Source organism: Tamandua tetradactyla, chromosome 13 (assembly GCF_023851605.1).
Source record: "Tamandua tetradactyla isolate mTamTet1 chromosome 13, mTamTet1.pri, whole genome shotgun sequence".
Classification (NCBI taxonomy): Eukaryota; Metazoa; Chordata; class Mammalia; order Pilosa; family Myrmecophagidae; genus Tamandua; species Tamandua tetradactyla.
This window is the reverse complement of record NC_135339.1, coordinates 21,313,721-21,335,515: the sequence shown is the minus strand read 5'-3', so window position 1 is coordinate 21,335,515 and position 21,795 is coordinate 21,313,721. Positions and strand designations below refer to the sequence as shown.

The following is a 21,795-nucleotide window of genomic DNA, read 5'->3' as shown; positions in this document are numbered from 1 at the left end:
TCTCCTGGTCTTGTCTCTTGTTTTGGGTGGTCCTGTGCTCCACTGAACTTCTTGACATCCTGAGGGGTGATGCCTCCTGCTCAGAAGCACTTCTTCTTCTTCTTCTTCTTTTTTTTATTAATTAAAGAAAAAAAGAAATTAACACAGCATTTAGAAATCATTCCATTCTACACTTCTTCTTCTTTTATGTATATATATATTTTTTATTGAGAAATCGTCACACACAGTCCATACATGGTGTACAATCAGTGGCTCACAATATCATCACATAGTTGTGTATTCATCACCGTGATCAGTTTGAGAACATTTTCTTCACTCCAGAAAAAGAAATTAAAAAAACAAAACAAAACTCACGCATCCCATATCCCTTACCCCTCCCTCTCATTGACCAACAATATTTCAATCTACCCAGTTTTTACCTTTTATCTCCTCCTATTATTTATTTTTTATCATTTTTTCCCTAATTACTCATCTGTCCATACTCTGGGTAAAAGGAGCCTCAGACACAAGGTTTTCACAGTCACACAGTCACATTGTAAAGTTATATCATTATATAATTGATTTCAAGAATCAAGGCTACTAAAACACAGCTCCACTGTTACAGGTACTTCCCTCCAGCCACTCCAAAACACCATAAATGTATTGCATATAATGCATGAGAATAACCTCCAGGATAACCTACTGACTCTGTTTGAAATCTCTCAGCCATTTAGACTTTATATTGTCTAATTTCTCTCTTCCCCCTTTTGGGCAAGAAAGTTTTCTCATTCCCATGATGCTGGGAATCAGGTTCCACATTGCCCAAGAGTCAGGTCCCATTTGCCAGGGAGATTTATATCCCTGGGAGTCATGTCCCCACATAGTGGGGAGGGCAGTGAGTTCACCTGCTGAGTTGGCTTAGAGAGAATGGCCACATCTGAGCAACAAAAGAGGTTCTATAGGGGTGACTCTTAGGTATAATTATAAGTAAGCTTAGCTTCTCCTTTGCAGGAATAAGCTTCATAGGGATGAGCCCCAAGATTGAGGACTCAGCCTATTGAATTGGTTTTCCCAACTGTTTGCAAGAATATCAAGAATTTCCCAGATGGGGAATCCCTTTTTCCCCTGTCCCCCAAGGGGACTTTGCAAATACTTTTTTATTCTCTCCCCAGATTACTCTGCGATAAATCAGGGCATCACACTAACCTGGACAAGATCTCACACCCTTTTCAAGATTCCATGTAATTATGGTGTTCAAATAAACTGACTGTACAAGTTAAATTAGATAATGTGCTACCCAAAATATAAATGTTGCACCAAATAAACATCTCTCCCTTTGGTCTTGCACAGAGGTTGAAGTTTGAAAATATGGGCTGTCTCATCCTTTATGCTGTATTTTCCTCTACCCCAGTCCTATCCATATCAGCGTAATCCATATCTCTAGATGAAGTCTGATCACTTTTTCAGCTTTTTAAACAGTTGCTGAATGGAGTAATGTTGACAATCATAGCTTCAGTGCTCTAACTCTGGGTCTTAGGCATCACATAAATATCCAAAGTCAGAAGCATTTTTTAATCCCCTCATCTGTTATGAAGGTTGGTTTGAAGCTTTCTACTTTTAAGTTTTTTCCAGCTGATTTGAACCCTTCAACCCGATCTGCTTAACCCACAACTAAAAGCCTCCAGTTTACCACAGGAGTGGTCCCAGCACGCAGGCAACTCAGCAAGTTGATTCTCATATTCAACTTTGGAGTCTTGGTCTTCATCTCTGTGAAATAGAGACAAATTGTGGTTCATTTAATCTCCTGGGATGTTGTGTTATTAGGAGCATTTACTGAAACAAGCTGATGACTCTCTGGTCAGACAGGTTGTGAGTGATCCTAATGCTTTTTGGCAATAGCTCTCCTTGATGCTGTTGTTTCCTTTGAAGAGGAGTCTTAGGGAAGAAAAAAGGGGCCATTGTCTATAAGACATCCATCTCTCTTCCCAGGCTTTGACTCTGTTCTTAGGCTTTCAGCATGGTGTCACGAGGTAATATCGACCCTTTCAATTAGGGAGACTCATTGTGAATATGATGATAGTTGTGCCATTGGGATCTGTGGATGGAGAAAACCCGCATGTGTGTGGGCTCAGAAGATCTACACGGCCCCAGACTTGGATGAGGCTCCATCACTAAGAAGCTGTATTATGCTGGGCAGGTCTTTGGAGTACCACTTTCCTTGTATTAAACATGAGGAGTTTGACAAGCTGGGTCCTACTAGATTAGTCCTTGATGCATCTATGGGCAGAGACCTACGTTTCTACGCCTAAAGCTCAGCTTCTGTTACATCACAGAGGCCTTGGATGATGACATACATACGAGATGCCACACATACAACATGCAGGGGGCACGAGGGAGGTTAATCCTGGAGAGAGAATGAGTGGACTGGAAGATAGATCTGAAAAACTTACACATAATGCAGCACAAAAAAAATACAAAATATGAACGAGAAATTAAGAGACGTGGAGGTTGGTATGAAAGCTCTAATATGCTTAATCAGATTTATGGAAGATGATTGTGGAGATAATGGAGAGGGGTAATATTCAAGAGATAACAGTGGATAATTTTCTATGATTAATAAAAATAACGAATCTTCATGTTAAAAAATCCCAATGAATCACAGACAGGATAAATCAAAAGAAGTCCATATATAGAAATGCCATAGTCAAATTGAAGGGCACCAAAGGCAAGACAACAGAAAGAAAAATTTTTGTTCACCACTTCTATAATTAGCAAATATTAGACTGATGTCAATAATAACAATGTAAAAAAGAAGATAGTGGGGTAACCTCAAGCAACTTTAAAAATGTCTTACCAACTGAGCCAATCATTGTACACCATGTATAGAATATTTGTATGTTTGCTAAGGTTTACAATAAAAATATTTAAAAAAAAATCTTACCAACTAAGGACTATATACCTCAGTCCTTATGTATAAAGACTTCATAGATCTTTTTTTATAAAAATATTTCATTAACAAATCTTCAACATATACATTACATACATGGTGTACAATCAATGGCTTATAATATCACACAGTTGTATATTCATCAGTATAAGCTGGACCAAGTAACAAAGAGCCTTAGCACACAATCAATCTATAACAAAGCCTTAAGCAAGAGAGAGAAACTGATTTTCACAGTTAACACATCGAAATAATCAGATGTCCAGACACCAGCAAAAATTACAAGCCATACTGAGAAACAGGGAGATAGAGCTCAGTCAGGAGAACAAATAAAATTTCAGAAGAAACAGAGACTTTGGAACAATTAATCAAAGACGTTCAGTCAAATCTCCTAAATCAATTCAAGAAATTGAATGAAAATATAGATAGAAATAAATGAAACATGAATATAGAGCTAAAGGACATGAAGGCAATGTGTAAGCAAAAAGAATTAGAAAGTTTAAAAGAAACATAAAAGAAATTGGAAAAAGGAGCACAATAAAGGAGACTAAAACTACACTAGAGACAGACAATACCAGATTTGAACAGTAGAGAAAAGAAGCAGTGAACTGTAAGGACAGTTGAAATCATGCAGTTGGAAAAATGGATAGAGAAAAGAAGTTTAAAAGATGAGCAGTGTTTAAGGGAGATGTATGAAAGCAGGAAGTATACCAAAATATACTCCCCAACTCCTACAAAAGACCTAAATCTACATGTCCAAGAAGTGCAACATATGCCAGATGCGATGAACCCTAAGAGGCCAATTCCGAGACATGTACTAATCAGAATGTCACATGCCAAAGATAAAGAGAATTCTGAAAGGAGCAAGAGAAAAGTGATTCCTCACAGACAAGGGATCCTCAGTAAGACTAAGTGCAGATTTCTCATCAGAAACCATGGAGGAGAGAAAGCAGTGGTATGATATATATACGGTACTGAAAGAGAGAAACTGCTAGCCCCAAATTCTTTATCTGGTGAAACTGTTCTTCAAAAATGAGGAGATAACCAGGACCATTCCAGCCAATCCTAAAGAACGCTTAGGGCAATATATAAGATTCCACAAGGGTTCCATGCACTAGAGTAACTTTCCAGAAACCTACAACCTCCAGATGGGTTCCTGGTCCAGATAAGTCCTGAAACGTATCCCAGCCTCTCCAGAACATAAGATAGTTCCAACTCCCTACCCCATATTACTGACAGACCATTCCAATATGAAAAATTTAGAATTGTCATAGCCCAAACACCCCTAAAGATAGAAATGGAAAGACCAAAGGTGATGGTGGTGTTGTACAGAGAAGATAGGATTTAACAAATGAATATAAATGCTGAATTATTAAATTGATATCTTTTAGTCTCCAGTATTTTAGAGCAGCTAGAACTAAAACCCTAAAATTGTGGAATTGTAACTCATTCCAAACTCTGAAATATGGTTTACAACTAATTGTGGTGCTGTGCTTTGAAATTTATAGCTTTGTTGTATATATGTTATTTTTCACACAAAAAAGAAGGAAAAAAAGTCTATTGTGATGATAAAAAAATATTTATGTCCTCTAGCCTCCTATATTCTGGGGCAGCTAGAAGGAAATATATGAGAGGATCGTATGGTAGCCCATGACAAACTCTGGAATCTGTCCTGTAATTACTTGTTGAAGAGTGCTTTGAAAGCTATTGCTTTTCTATTTCTTTGCTTTGTATATATGTTATTCTAAACAATAAAGAAGTTTAAAAAAAATGAGAAATTCAGCTGTTGAAGACTCTCCCTCTGCTCTCACAGGCAGATGAAAAAACAAAGACTTAGAGATCACAGAAAGAGAATATTTAAACAAGACCTGCCCATCTGTAACATCTGTTTGGATAGCTTGACCTGGATGGTTGCTGAGTGTGGCATCCCAGGTACCCGAATTCCTCTGCATATTGAAAGACATAAGGCTTCTGATTTAGCTGCACACTGACACATGGGATGGCTGTTCACATTGGAATGTGATAGAAACATCATTGTATGGCAGAATAAATGGACAGGAAAACAAGACAGCTCTAAATGAGCCAGTGCATCTGTGCCTCTCCAGGTACTGGTTGGCTATGTGGAACACACTTTAGGCCATATCTCCCCTACATTTGGACAGTTAGATGTATTCTAGGATACCCCTTCCTGCCATGGAACATTCATAAAGTTTTACCTAGTGCACCACAGAATTTTGCAGCTTTGCAAGATCACTTTGGTTTAAGAGTAAGACGCTCCTTAGTTTGAGGGGAATGGCTGCTCAGTATTTTCCAAGCTAATACTGGAGCATTATATACATTAACACAAGTAACAGCTTTTGCTAATTTCACTGCTCATGTTCTTAAAGATACCAAATAAAGTATAAGTCTTTTAAACAGAGAAACTGAAAAAAAGAGAAAAGTAGTGTTACAAACCCCTGTGGATTTAAGTATGCTTACTGCTGCCCAGTATGGCATCTGTGCCATGACTGACACTGTTTTTTGCTCTTATGTATCAGATGAACATGCAAATATTACTGATGCACTCAGCTCAAGTGCAAACTTCTATTAATATTTAAAAATTGGGATTTATTGACCCTTTTTCTGTGACCATTACATTGGAGTTATACCCTTCTTGTTTGTGTCCTTACAGTATATTTGTTTATCTTTTTGATGTTTAGATCGTTGTTGTAGCCTCATTTTTCAATATTACAGGCTGTAAATGTGTACCCTCGTCCCCTCCTTCCCCCACCATTTCTACACTCGGGGACTTATGTGGAAGAGGTGGCAGAAAGATTCTAAGAGTTGTGGGATGGGGTGGATTGTAGCGTAGAATGTTTTTACATTTTCCAATATCCCCTAACTCTCCCAGCTTTGTCAGCAATTGTGCACGTTCCTGCATGTACTCAGCTCTGTGCCTTCATCATCTTTCCCCAAGGTTAACTTCATGAGGCATTGTGCCCGAAAGGATAAACATTAAGAAACAGTTAGCTCTGTTAGCAGTCATGGGCATGAACTCTCTTAGCTAGGTACCTTCTTTATCTATGCCCTATAAAGCCCTGCCTTCCCCTCTGATTAGCATGGACCATCATGGCAGGGAATTGCTGTCTCTTCCTCCCGCTGAGGTTGAGGACCACCATGTGAGCCCCTATCAGTGCTCTACCTTACTCTCAAAGGGAAAAAGAAGGAGAGTTTAAGGTATTCACAGATAAACAAAAACAGAGAGTTTATCACCAAAAGACCTGCCTGTCCTACAAGAATTGCTAAAGGGAGTTCTTTGGGTTGAAAGGAAAAGACAAGAAAGAATGGCTTGGAGCAGTATGAAGAAGTGAAAATCTTCAGTAAAGGTAACTAAATGGATAAATACAAACCCCAAAAGTACTATATCCTCAATACATAACTCTGCTGTTTAATTCCTTAAGAGTGAGAAGACAATTGAATGAGAAATCAACATATTTCCTGCTAATAGATACACAATATATAAAATGGTAACGTGGGACAAAAACATCATAAAAATGGTAAACGGAGGGACATGGGAGCAGAATATACTATTAAAGTTAAGTTGGTACCTTTTCAAACTAGAAGGTTATGGATTTAATTTGTGTAATAGAAACCCCAAGGTAACCACAAAGAAAGTACTTTAAAAATATACAGAAGTGGAGATGAGAAAGGGATCAATCAGATACATAACAAAAGATCAACTGAACCGAGCAGGAGACTGCAATAAGCAAAAACAGAGACAAAAATATACGACATATATATATAAAGGACAAAATGGCTAAAGTAAGTCCTGCCTTTACAGGAAAAATACTGAATGTTAATGAATTGAACTCCCCAATCAAAAGACACCAATGTTCAGAATGGACTTTAAAAAAAGCACAATCCAACTCTGTTGTTTACAAGAGAGATCCTTAGACCCAAAGACACAAATAAGTTGAAAGTGAAAGAATGGAAAAAGATAATCCATACAAATAATAACCAAGAGAGAGCTGGGATAGCTATACTAATATCAGATGAAATAGACTTAGTGTCAAAAGCTGTTACAAGAGACAAAGGAGGACACTATCTATTAATAAAAGTATCAATCCAGACTTCCGGAGAAGATGGCGGCTTAATAAGACACGCGGGTCTTAGTTCCTCCTCCAGAACAGCAACTAAAGAAACAGAAACAATACGAAACAGCTCCTGGAGCCACGACAGAGACCAAAAAGACAGTGTACCCCATTCTGGAACGGCTGAACGGGCAGGGAGAATCCGCTGCGGTGAGATACCCGAGGGGCGCGCGCTTTCCCAGGCCGGGGTGGCTGGCGACCGGGGTCCCTTCCACACATGTGGCTTCCCGGTCCGACTGGGAACGTTGGATAGCGGGGCCCTCCCGCCACGCTTGGCGTCTCGGGCCAGCTGGGCAATTTGGACCGGTACTCCCCCAAGCCGCGGTGGCCAGCGACGCCCCCTCCACACACAGTTTCCCGGGCCGACTGTGAGATTCGGATTGGCAAGTTAAAGGAGCCACAGCATCTTTTACTGGTGGGACCCACAGACAGACAAGCGCCAGGAGCGCCACCTACTGGGCAGGAAAAGAAAAACAGAGCCCAGAGATTTCACAGAAAAACCTTTCAACCAGCCGGGTCCCACACTCAGGGAAATCTGATCAAATGCCCAGACACCAGCAGAAAATAATGGATGATGCTCGGAAAATTGAAGATATGGCCCAGTCAAAGGAACAAACCAATAGTTCAAATGAGATACAGGAGCTGAGACAACTAATGCTGAATATACGAACAGAAATGGAAAACCTCTTCAAAAACCAAATCAATAAATTGAGGGAGGACATGAAGAAGACATGGGCTGAACAAAAAGAAGAAATAGAAAATCTGAAAAAACAAATCACAGAATTTATGGGAGTGAAGGACAAAGTAGAAAAGATGGAAAAAACAATGGATACCTACAATGGTAGATTTAAAGAGACAGAAGCTACAATTAGTGAACTGGAGGATGGAACATCTGAATCCCAAAAAGAAACAGAAACTATAGGGAAAAGAATGGAAAAACTTGAACAGGGTATCAGGGAACTCAAGGACAATATGAAGCGCACAAATATACGTGTTGTGGGTGTCCCAGAAGGAGAAGAGAAGGGAAAAGGAGGAGAAAAACTAATGGAAGAAATTATCACTGAAAATTTCCCAACTCTTATGAAAGACCTAAAATTACAGATCCAAGAAGTGCAGCGCACCCCAAAGAGAATAGACCCAAATAGGCGTTCTCCAAGACACTTACTAGTTAGAATGTCAGAGGTCAAAGAGAAAGAGAGGATCTTGAAAGCAGCAAGAGAAAAACTGTCACATACAAGGGAAACCCAATAAGACTATGTGTAGATTTCTCAGCAGAAACCATGGAATCTAGAAGACAGTGGGATGATATATTTAAAATACTAAAAGAGAAAAACTGCCAACCAAGACTCCTATATCCAGCAAAATTGTCCTTCAAAAATGAAGGAGAGGGCGGGCCGCGGTGGCTCAGCGGGCAAAGTGCTTGCCTGCTATGCCGGAGGACCTCGGTTCGATTCCCGGCCCCAGCCCATGTAACAAAAACGGAGAAACAGAATACAATAAAACAAGAAAATGTTTAAAAAATGTTTCCCTTTCTTCCTTCCTTCCTTCCTTCTATCCTTCCTTCTTTAAAAAAAAAAAAAAAAAAAAATGAAGGAGAAATTAAAACTTTTATAGACAAAAAGTCACTGAGAGAATTTGTGACCAAGAGAACAGCTCTGCAAGAAATACTAAAGGGAGCACTAGAGTCAGATACGAAAAGACAGAAGAGAGAGGTATGGAGTAAAGTGTAGAAAGAAGGAAAATCAGATATGATATATATAATACAAAAGCCAAAATGGTAGAGGAAAATATTATCCAAACAGTAATAACACTAAAAGTTAATGGACTGAATTCCCCAATCAAAAGACATAGACTGGCAGAATGGATTACGACCCAGTAATACCACTGCTAGGTATCTACTCAAAGGACTTAAGGGCAAAGACACAGACGGACATTTGCACACCAGTGTTTATAGCAGCATTGTTTACAGTTGCAAAGAGATGGAGACGGCCAAAGTGTCCGTCGACGGACGAGTGGCTAAGCGAACTGTGGTGTGTACCTACAATGGAATATTATGCAGCTTTAAGACAGACCAAACTTATGAAGCATGTAATAACATGGATGGACCTAGAGAACATTATGCTGAGTGAGTCTAGCCAAAAACTAAAGGACAAATACTGTATGGTCCCACTGATGTGAACCAACATTCGAGAATCAACTTGGAATATATCATTGGTAACAGAGACCAGCAGGAGTTAGAAACAGGGTAAGATAATGGGTAATTGAAGCTGAAGGGATACAGACTGTGCAACAGGACTAGATACAAAAACTCAAAAATGGACAGCACAATACTACCTAATTGTAATGTAACTATGTTAAAACACTGAATGAAGCTGCACCTGAACTATAGTTTGTTTGTATCTTTTGTTTTTGTTTTTTCTTTTTCCTTTTTTATATATGTATATTTTTTATTATTATTATTATTTAATTTTATTCTCTATATTGACATTCTATATCTTTTTCTGCTGTTTTGCTAGTTCTTTTCCTAAATCGATGCAAATGTACTAGGAAATTATGATCATGCATCTATGTGATGATACTAAGAATTACTGAGTGCATGTGTAGAATGGAATGATTTCTAAATGTTGTGTTAATTTCTTTTCTTTTTTTTAATTAATAAAAAAATACAGATAAAAAAGTATCAATCCATCAATAAGGAATAATAATCATAAATATATGTGCACCTAACCACAGTACAGCAAAATACATGAGGGAAATGCTGGCAAAACCAAAGGGAGAAAGAGAAGTCTATGATAATAGAGCCTTCAATACAATGAATAGAACATGTAGACAAATCAGTAAGAAAACAGAGAACTTGATAATATGATAAGTGAACTTGACTGAACATACATATACAGAACACTGCACCCCAAAACAGCAGTATATATGTTCTTCTCAAGTACACACAGATCATTGTCCAGGTTATGCCATGTTAGGGCACAAAATCAGTCTCAATAAAATTTGAAAGATTGCAATTAAAAAAGCTTCATCTCTAACTATAATGGAAGGAAGCTGGAAATCAATAATAGGTGGAGAACTAGAAAATCCACAAAATATGGAAGCTAAACAACATATACTTAATCAGTGGGTCACAAGGAAATCACAAGGTAAATCAGTAAATGTCTTGATACATATGACAACAAGAGCACAGCATACCAGAACTTATGGGATACAGCAGAGGCGGTGCTCAGAGGGAAATTTATAGCTGTAAAAATTTACATTAAAAAAGAAGAAACAGGTCAAATCAAAGACCTAACTGCATACCCAGAGGAACTATAAAAAGAAAAACAAACTAAATTCAAAGTAAACAGAAGGAAGGAATTAATAAATATTAGAACAGGAATGAATGAAATAGAGAAAAAGCAAAAGAGAGCATTAAAAAAGTAAAAGTTGGTTCTTTGAAAAGAGAAATGAAATTGACAGATGTTTAGTTAGACTGACAAAGGAAAAAAGAGGGCACAGATAATTAAAATAAGAAATGAAAAGGGGACATTACAACAGACCTCACAGAAATAAAAAAGGATCATGAAAGGATACCATGAACAACCGTATGCCAACAAATTAGACAACTGAGATGAAATGGACAGTTTCCTAGAAACACATGAACAATCTACCCTATTTCTAGAAGAAATCAAGTTTTCAACAGACCAATTATAAGTAAAAAGGTTAAAAAAGTAATCAAAAGCCTCCCCCCAAAAGCCAGGACCAGGTGGCTTCACAGGTTAATTCTATCAAACATTCCAAAAAGGATAAACATCAGTGCTGCTCAAGCTCTTCCAAAAAATTGGAGAAGGAACACTTCTGAACTTATTCTATGAGGTCAACATGACTCTAAAACCAAAGGTAAAGAAATCACAAGAAAAGTAAAATTATGTGCCCATATCCCTTATGAATACAGGTGAAAAAATCCTCAACAAAAAAATCCTCACTAGCAAAGTGAATCCAACAGCACATTGAAAGAATTATGCTATCCCATAATGATCAAGTGGGATTTATCCCAGGTATGCAAGAGTGATTCAACATAAGAAAATCAATTAATGTAATCCTCTCCATTTCCAGAGGGAAAAACACATGATTATCTCAATTGATGCAGAAAAGACATTTGACAAAATCCAGCATCCTTTCTAGATAAAAATACTTAGGAAATCAGGAATAGATGGAAACGTCCTCAACATGTAAAAGGGTCTCTAAGAAAAACCCACCACTAACATTATACTCAGTGGTGAAAGACTGAACATTTTCCCTCTAAGACAAGGATGCCCACTGTTACTACTGTTATTTAAATTGTATTTAATATTTAATGTTTAATATTTAATACTGGAATTCTAGCTAGAGCAGTTAGGCAAGAGAGAAAAGTCAAAATGGAAAGAATTAAAACTTTTACTATTTGCAGATGACATGTTCCTATATATAGAAAGTCCTGAAAAATTGATGGTAAAGCTACTAGAGCAAATAAATGAATGCAGCAAAGTGGTGGGTACAAGATCAACAAGTAAAAATCAGTAGTGTTTCTATACACCAGTAATGAACAATCTAAGGAGGAAATTAAGGAAAAAATCCACTTACAATTGTACTTGCAATCAACTATCTATGAATAAATTTAAACAAGGATGCGAAGGACTTATATGTTGAAAATTTATTAAAAGAAAGAAGACCTAAATAAATAGAAGGACTAAACATTGTCAAGAGATCAGTTCTATTCAGATTGGTTTATAGATTCAACACAATCCCAATAAAAATTCCAATAGCCTTCTTTGCAGAAATGGAAGAGTCAATCATCACATTCATTTGGAAGGGTTAGGAGCCACAGTTTCCAAAACTGTCTTTAAAGAGAATGAAGTTGTGGGACTCACAATTCTCAATTTTAAAACTTATTACAAAGCCACAGTAATCAAAAGAGTATGGCACCTGCACAAGGAGAACTATATAAACCAATGAATCACATTAATAGTTCAGAAATAGATCCTTACATTTATGGCCAGTTGGGTATGACAGAGTGCCTCCAGTCCACTCAGTTGGGAAACAATAGTATAATAGAGAATGTTCAAAAGACTTGAATAGACATCTCTCCAAAGGAGATCATAGATGGCCAAAAAGCACATGAAAAGATGATCAACATCATTAGCCATCACAGAAATGCAAATCAAAACCACAGTGAGATACCACTTCACACCCACTAGAATGGCCACTATTAAAAAAAAGAAAAAACACACAGAAAATTATAAGTATTGGAGAAGATGTTGGTAAATAGGAACACTCATTCATTGCTGATGGGAATGTAAAATGGTGCAGCAATTATGCAAGTCAGTTTCCTTATAAAGTTAAGTATAGAATTACCACATTATCCAGCACTCCCACTTCTAGGTAAATACTTAAAAAGACTTGAAAGCAGGGACTCAAACAGATATTTGCATATGTTTGTAGTGGCATTCAGAATTGCCAAAAGCTCGAAGCTACCCTCTATCTACTGCTAAATGGAAATATAAAATGTGATATATACATCCAATGGTATATCATTCAGCTATAAAAAGGGATGAAATTCTGATATGTGTGACAACATGAACAATCTCTGAGTGAAGTAAGCCAGACACAAAGGTCAAGTATTGTGTGATCTCACTGATATAAAATAATTAGAATAAAATTCATAGAGTCAGAAACTAGAATATAGGTTATCAGGGATGGGGGTCTAGATTGGGGAGTTAATGCTTAAATTGCACCGAGTTTCTATTTGTGTTGATGGGAAAGTTTTGATAATGGGTGGTAGTGATGGTAGTGTAACACTGTGAGTGTAATTAAGAGCACTGAATTTATATTTGAATGTGGTTAAAAGGAAAAATTTTAGGAGCTACGTATTTTACTAGAATAAAAATTTTAAAAACTTCCCAAAACATAGGACTATACAATACAGTGAACCCTATTGTTATCAATGGATGATACTTAATAGTACAATTATAAAAGTGTTCTTTCATGAATTTTAACAAATGTAACTAATGCAGGGTGTTAATAATATATGGGAGCTCTGTATTTTATGCATGTTTTTTTCTGTACACTTTTAGAGAATTGTACACAATTTCTCTAATTAAAAAAAGAGAGACTATTTTTTTCCTTTGAACGGTCTTGACATCTTTGTCAAAAATCAGTTGACCAGAGATGTATGAGTTTATTTGTGGATTCGCAGTTCTATCCCATGAGCTATATAGGTCTGTCCTGTGCAGTCCCGTAGTGTCTTGGTTATTCACTTTGTAGTAAGTTTTGAAACTGGGATGTGCAGGTCCTCCTACTTTTTTCTTCTTTTTCAAAATTGTTTTGGCTATTCTGGGTATCTTACAATTCCATATGAATTTTAGAATCAGTTTGTCAATTTGTACAAAGAAGGCTGGGATTCTGATAGGGGTTGCAATGATTCTGTCCATCTGTTTAGGGAGTACTGCCATCTTACCAATGTTAGTTAAGTCTTCTGATCCATGAACATGGGATATTTTTGCATTTATTGAGATCTTTAATTTCTTTCAACAATGTTCTTTAGTTTTTAGAGTATAAGTTTTACACTTCTTTTAAATTTATTCCCAAGGATTTCATTCTTTTTGATGCTATTTTACATGGAATCATTTTCTGAATTTTATTTGTGGATTGTTCACTGCAAGTGAATAGAAATACCTTTGATTTTTGTATGTTAATATTTTTATTACAAAAAATTTCGAACATACGCAAAATAAACAATAGCATAATGAACACCAGGTACCATCAGCTAGTTTCAACAACTGCAGCATTCTGCTATTCTTATTTTGTCTATACCTTCCCACTCCCCTCTCCCACTAGGTTATTTTTTATAAATATTTTATTTGCATGTGTTGAAATACATAAATCCTAACTACTGAACTTCATCAAATGGATACATCCATATAACGTATAAGCTATCAGGCCATGAAATATCTCCATTATCCCAGTAAGTTCCTCTTTTTCCTTCCTAGTTAATTCTTGTGCCCATCATCCCCCTACCCCAAGGCAACTATTGTTCTGATTTTTTTCCCACTGTAGTCTGGTTTTGACTGTTTCAGGCAGCTGTAATTAGGGGGTGCAATTAGCAGCAAAAGGAAGAGCCCCTTATTGTATCAGCTAAGTGTGGTTAGGAGGGCTGTTCTAGTTTGTAAGCTGCTGGAATGCAATATACCAGAAACAGCGTTGCTTATTAAATTGCAAATTTAAAGTTCTAGAACTGTGAAAATGTCCAAATTAAAGCATTGTCCAATCTAAGGCATTGGGGAAAGATCCCTTGGTTTAAGAAGGCTGATGATGCTCAGGGTTTCTCTCTCAGCTGGAGAGTCACATGACAAGATCAGCTAGCTCTGTCTTCAACAGCTTCCCCAGGGCTGTGTTTCTGGTGGCTCTCTTGGCTCTGAAGCTTTTTCAAAATGGTTTCCTCTTAAAGGGCTCCAGTAAGCAACCTCACCTTGAACGGGTGGAGACATGTCTCCATGGAAACCATCTAATCAAACCTTACCACCCACAATTGGGCAGGTCATATCTCCATGGAAACGATAAAAAAGATTCCACCCAGCAATATTGAATGAGGGTTAAAGGATATGGCTTTTCTGGAATACATAATAGCTTCAAACCAACGCAAGGGCTGAGTAGAGTAGGAGAGGAACTCTTAAATCTTTCCATCAGAATGGAGTTTCTTAAGATTTACCTTAAGGAGATTGCCAGATAGGCTAGGAGGGCACAGAGCAGAGGGATTTGTTGAAGCAGCCCAAGGCTGAGAACTCTGTAGTAGGCCTGTCTGAACTGAACTCTTCCGGGCATTAAGGTTTAGAAATGCTCTTTCTGGAAGAATGCTGTGAACTTTGGACTATTGCGATTTGAATGTTTGCATAAGAGTAGTTTTGGGGGAGTTGGAGTAGGGGAAGATTGTTGTTTCCTAACTAAAACTTCGTTGTGTTGGAAATTGTTGTCAAACCCTTGGCTGTCTAACTCTCTTCCCTACCTCTTCTTCAGATACAATGTGTGAATCAAAAGTGGGATACTCTTACCTTAAAAAATTGCTCCTATAACACCATAGATCTCATGAGTAAGAATATTTTTATATGTTAGGCAGTTTTTTTTTAACTTTTAAAATTGTATAATATAAAATATATACAAAGCAAAGAAAGAAGGAGAAATAGTTTTCAAAATATTCTTCAACAAGTAGTTACAGGACAAATCCCAGAATTTGTCATGGTTGACCATACTGTCATCTCAGATTTTTCCTTCTGACTACTGCAGAACATTGGAGGCTAGAAGGAATAAATATTTTTTTTATTATCACAATTGACTTTTTTCTTTTTGTGAAAAATCACATATATACAAAAAAGCAATAAATTTCAAAGCACAGCGCAACAATTAGTTATGGAACAGATTTCAGAGTTTGGTATGGGTTACAGTTTCACAATTTTAGGTTTTTACTTCTAGCTGCTATGAGATACTGGAGAAAGGAATGCCAATATAATGATTCAGCAGTCATACTGCCTTGTTAAACCCTACCTTCTCTGTATAACTCCACCCTCACCTTTGATCTTTTCCCCACTCTTTGGGGGTATTTGGGCTATGCCCATTCTAACTTTTTCATGTCGGAAGGGGCTGTCAGTAATATGGGGTAGGGAGATAGAACAGCTGATGTCCTGGAGGGGCTGGCCGCTCTGCATTTCAGGGCTTCTATGATCCAGGGACCCATCTGGAGATTGTAGGTTTCTGGAACGTTACCCTAGTGCATGGAACCTTTGTAGAATCTTATATTTTGCCCTACGTGTTCTTTAGGGTTGGCTGGAATGGTTTTGGTTGGGGTTTGGCAAGTTATGATAGGTAGCAATGTCTAACTGAAGCTTGCGTGAGAGTGACCTCCAGAGTAGCCTCTCAGCTCTGTACTCTCTCAGCCACCGATACCTTATTTGTTACTCTCCTTTCCCCCTTTGGTCAGGATGGCATTGTTGATCCCACAGTGCCAGGGCTAGACTTGTCCCTGGGAGTCATCTCCCATGCAGCCAGGGAGACTTTCACCCCTGGATTGTTAGTTTTTTAAAACATTTTTTATTGTGAAATATAGCATATATACAAAAAAGCAATACATTCAAAATACATTGTAGCAAGTATTAGAGCACAATTCCACAGTTCCAGAATTTTAAGTTTTTCCTTCTAGCTGTTCCAAGACACTGGAGTCTAAAAGAAATATCAATAAAATGATTCAGCAGTCATATCCATTTGGTAAATCCTATCTTCTCTGTTATAACTTTTCCATCTCCCTTGATCCTTCTCCCAATCTTTAAGGTGTTTGGACTATGCCCATTCTAACTTTTTGTGTTGGAAAGGAGTGTTGATAATATGAAATAGGGGGAGTGGAACTAGTTGCTATTCTTGGAGAGGCTGAACCCTCTGGGTTTCAGAATTTATCTGGCCTAAGAACCATCTGGAGGTTTTAGGTTTCTAGAAAGTAATCTTAGTGCCTGAAACTTTTTATAGAATCTCAGATAGAGCTCTAGGTGTTCTTTAGGGTTAAGAGGAATGGTTTTGGTTAGGGTTTGGGAAACCGTGGTAATTAGCAATATCTAGCTGAAGTTTGTGTAAGAGTAGCTTCCAGAGTAGCCTCTCGACTCTATTTGGACTCTCTTAGCCACTGATACCTTATTTTGCTACATTTCTTTCCCCCCTCTTTTGGTCAGCAAACCTTTGTCAATCCCATAATACTAGACCCAGGCTCATCCATAGGAGTCATGTCCCACGTTGCCAGGGAAACTTTCACCCCTGGATGCCATATCCCACTTAGTGGGGAGAATAATGATTTTCCTTGCAGAATTGGATTTAGAGAGAGAGAGAGAGGCCACATCTGAGCAATGAAAAAGATTTTCTGGAAGTAACTCTTAGGCATGACTATAGGTAGGCTTAGCTTCTTTGCTATAGAAATAAGCTTCATAAGAGAAAGCTTCAAGATCAGGGGCTTGTCTTATTAACTTGGCAGTGCCTAATGTTTGAGGCAGCAGCAGGGGTTTCCCTGGTGATATAACGTAATAGTTTCGTATCTTTTCTCCAGTCCTTCAAGGGGCTTTCCTAATACTTTTAAATTATCTGCCCAACAAACTCTGGGATGTTTAACCTTAAGCTATAGAGAATTGCAAACCCTCGTTCCCATTCTGGGCTCCATGTGTTTGGGTTGTTTAAATGAGCTATCCCAACAGCTTGGGTTTAGATTATATGCTATAGAAAATTCAGGTTTCTGACAAAATAAATCTCTCTTCCTTTGGTCTCATACAGTAGGAGAAGTTCTAAAATACAGGAAATGTCGTCCTTGCTCCTGTATTTTGATTTACCTTAGTCCTGACCTGATCAGCTTTGTTCCTGTCTCTAGTTGAAGCCTGATCTCTTTTTCAGATTCTTTCACAGTTGTTCTGTGTAGCAATACTGACTTCCAGAGTTCAGAACTCCAACTCTGAGTCTTTGGAGTCACACAGGTAGCCGAAGTTCCAGGGAGATACCAAGTTATATATATAGTACAGCATCTCAAAATCTGGAAATAACGTTTATAGCTCAGGACTAAATGTGACTGCTATAAGAGCTTACAATCTAGGCCCCAGTTTTCTTTTTTCTTTTTTTTTTATTAATTAAAGAAAAAAAAGAAATTAACCCAACATATAGAAATCATTCCATTCTACATATGCAATCAGTAATTCTTAACATCACCACATAGCTGCATGATCATCATTTCTTAGTATATTTGCATCGATTTAGGAAAAGAACTAGCAAAACAACAAAAAAAGATATAGAATGTTAATAATGTTAATATAGAGAAAAAATAAAAATAATAATAGTAAAAAAAAGAAAAGGAAAAAGAAAAAAAGACAAACAAACAAACAGACAAAAAAAAAACCTATAGCTCAGATGCAGCTTCATTCAGTGTTTTAACATGATTACTTTACAATTAGGTATTATTATGCTGTCCATTTTTGAGTTTTTGTATCTAGTCCTGTTGCACAGTCTGTATCCCTTCCACTCCAATTACCCATTATCTTACCCTGTTTCTAACTCCTGCTGGACTCTGTTACCAATGACATATTCCAAGTTTATTCTCGAATGTCGGTTCACATCAGTGGGACCATACAGTATTTGTCCTTTAGTTTTTGGCTAGACTCACGCAGCATAATGTTCTCTAGGTCCATCCATGTTATTACATGCTTCATAAGTTTATCCTGTCTTAAAGCTGCATAATGTTCCATCGTATGTATATACCACAGTTTGTTTAGCCACTCATCTGTTGATGGACCTTTTGGCTGTTTCTATCTCTTTGCAATTGTAAATAACGCTGCTATAAACATTGGTGTGCAAATGTCCGTTTGTGTCTTTGCCCTTAAGTCCTTTGAGTAGATACCTAGCAATGGTATTCCTAGGTCGTATGGGAATTCTATATTCAGCTTTTTGAGGAACCACCAAACTGCCTTCCACAGTGGTTGCACCCTTTGACATTCCCACCAACAGTGGTTAAGTGTGCCTCTTTCTCCGCATCCTCTCCAGCACTTGTCATTTTCTGTTTTGTTGATAATGGCCATTCCGGTGGGTGTGAGATGATATCTCATTGTGGTTTTGATTTGCATTTCTCTAATGGCCAGGGACATTGAGCATCTCTTCATGTGCCTTTTGGCCATTTGTATTTCCTCTTCTGAGAGGTGTCTGTTCAAGTCTTTTTCCCATTTTGTAATTGGGTTGGCTGTCTTTTTGTTGTTGAGTTGGACAATCTCTTTATAAATTCTGGATACTAGACCTTTATCTGATATGTCATTTCCAAATATTGTCTCCCATTGTGTAGGTGGTCTTTCTACTTTCTTGATGAAGTTCTTTGATGCACAAAAGTGTTTAAGTTTGAGGAGCTCCCATTTATTTATTTCCTTCTTCAGTGCCCTTGCTTAAGGTTTAAGGTCCATAAAACCGCCTCCAATTGTAAGTTTCATAAGATATCTCCCTACATTTTCCTCTAACTGTTTTATGGTCTTAGACCTAATGTTTAGATCTTTGATCCATTTTGAGTTAACTTTTGTATAGGGTGTGAGATACGGGTCCTCTTTCATTCTTTTGCATATGGATATCCAGTTCTCTAGGCACCATTTATTGAAGAGACTGTTCTGTCCCAGGTGAGTTGGCTTGACTGCCTTATCAAAGATCAAATGCCCATAGATGAGAGGGTCTATATCTGAGCACTCTATTCGATTCCATTGGTCGATATATCTATCTTTATGCCAATACCATGCTGTTTTGACCACTGTGGCTTCATAATATGCCTTAAAGTCAGACAGCGCGAGACCTCCAGCTTCGTTTTTTTCCTCAAGATGTTTTTAGCAATTCGGGGCACCCTGCCCTTCCAGATAAATTTGCTTATTGGTTTTTCTAATTCTGAAAAATAAGTTGTTGGGATTTTGATTGGTATTGCATTGAATCTGTAAATCAATTTAGGTAGGATTCACATCTTAACTATATTTAGTCTTCCAATCCATGAACATGGTATGCCCTTCCATCTATTTAGGTCTTCTATGACTTCTTTTAGCAGTTTTTTGTAGTTTTCTTTATATAGGTTTTTTGTCTCTTTAGTTAAATTTATTCCTAGGTATTTTATTCTTTTAGTTGCAATTGTAAATGGGATTCGTTTCTTGATTTCCCCCTCAGCTTGTTCATTACTAGTGTATAGAAATGCTACAGATTTTTGAATGTTGATCTTGTAACCTGCTACTTTGCTGTACTCATTTATTAGCTCTAGTAGTTTTGTTGTGGATTTTTCCGGGTTTTCGATGTATAGTATCATATTGTCTGCAAACAGTGATAGTTTTACTTCTTCCTTTCCAATTTTGATGCCTTGTATTTCTTTTTCTTGTCTAATTGCTCTGGCTAGAACCTCCAACACAATGTTGAATAATAGTGGTGATAGTGGACATCCTTGTCTTGTTCCTGATCTTAGGGGGAAAGTTTTCAATTTTTCCCCATTGAGGATGATATTAGCTGTGGGTTTTTCATATATTCCCTCTATCATTTTAAGGAAGTTCCCTTGTATTCCTATCTTTTGAAGTGTTTTCAACAGGAAAGGATGTTGAATCTTGTCAAATGCCTTCTCTGCATCAATTGAAATGATCATGTGATTTTTCTGCTTTGATTTGTTGATATGGTGTATTATATTAATTGATTTTCTTATGTTGAACCATCCTTGCATACCTGGGATGAATCCTACTTGGTCATGATGTATAATTCTTTTAATGTGTTGTTGTATATGATTTGCTAGAATTTTATTGAGGATTTTTGCATCTATATTCATTAGAGAGATTGGTCTGTAGTTTTCTTTTTTTGTAATATCTTTGCCTGGTTTTGGTATGAGGGTGATGCTGGCTTCATAGAATGAATTAGGTAGTTTTCCCTCCACTTCGATTTTTTTGAAGAGTTTGAGGAGAGTTGGTACTAATTCCTTCTGGAATGTTTGATAGAATTCACATGTGAAGCTGTCTGGTCCTGGGCTTTTCTTTTTAGGAAGGTTTTGAATGACTAATTCAATTTCTTTACTTGTGATTGGTTTGTTGAGGTTATCTATGTCTTTTGAGTCAAAGTTGGTTGTTCATGTCTTTCCAGGAACCCATCCATTTCATCTAAATTGTTGTATTTATTAGCATAAAGTTGTTCATAGTATCCTGTTATTACCTCCTTTATTTCTGTGAGGTCAGTAGTTATGTCTCCTCTTCCATTTCTGATCTTATTTATTTGCATCCTCTCTCTTCTTCTTTTTGTCAATCTTGCTAAGGGTCCATCAATCTTATTGATTTTCTCATAGAACCAACTTCTGGTCTTATTGATTTTCTCTATTGTTTTCATTTTCATTTATTTCTGCTCTAATCTTTGTTATTTCTTTCCTTTTGCTTGCTTTGGGATTCGTTTGCTGTTCTTTCTCCAGTTCTTCCAAGTGGACAGTTAATTCCTGCATTTTTGCCTTTTCTTCTTTTCTGATATAGGCATTTAGGGCAATAAATTTCCCTCTTAGCACTGCCTTTGCTGCGTCCCATAAGTTTTGATATGTTGTGTTTTCGTTTTCATTCGCCTCAAGGTATTTACTAATTTCTCTTGCAATTTCTTCTTTGACCCACTCGTTGTTTAAGAGTGTGTTGTTGAGCCTCCACGTATTTGTGAATTTTCTGGCACTCCACCTATTACTGATTTCCAACTTCATTTCTCTATGATCCGAGAAAGTGTTGTGTATGATTTCAATCTTTTTAGATTTGTTAAGACTTGCTTTGTGACCCAGCATATGGTCTATCTTTGAGAATGATCCATGAGCACTTGAGAAAATGGTGTATCCTGCTGTTGTGGGATGTAATGTCCTATAAATGTCTGTTAAGTCTAGCTCATTTATAGTAATATTCAGATTCTCTATTTCTTTATTGATCCTCTGTCTAGATGTTCTGTCCATTGATGAGAGTGGTGAATTGAAGTCTCCAACTATTATGGTATATATGTCTATTTCCCTTTTCAGTGTTTGCAGTGTATTCCTCACGTATTTAGGGACATTCCGGTTCAGTGCATAAATATTTATGATTGTTGTGTTTTCTTGTTTAATTGTTCCTTTTATTAGTAGATAGTGTCCTTCTTTGTCTCTTTTAACTGTTTTACATTTGAAGTCTAATTTGTTGAATATTAGTATAGCTACTCCTGCTC

The 21,795-nt window shown here is 37.3% G+C and overlaps 1 protein-coding gene across 13 annotated transcripts in view; it reads left to right on the top strand.

Moving 5' to 3' along the window:
* Positions 1-21,795, top strand: part of LRMDA (leucine rich melanocyte differentiation associated) — a 1,434,085-nt gene that overhangs the window by 10,220 nt on the left and 1,402,070 nt on the right. For 2 of the 13 annotated variants that reach the window (XR_013161455.1, XM_077124822.1), the window contains exons 1-2: positions 684-2,486; positions 4,737-4,855. The exons of 3 other annotated variants lie outside the window; for them this stretch is intronic. The gene's annotated coding sequence lies outside the window, so the exon portion shown is untranslated. Of the gene's footprint in view, positions 1-677; positions 2,487-4,736; positions 4,856-21,795 lie in introns of those variants that run through there. 8 more of the 13 variants (XM_077124815.1, XM_077124826.1, XM_077124813.1 and 5 more) reach the window with 7 other exon arrangements.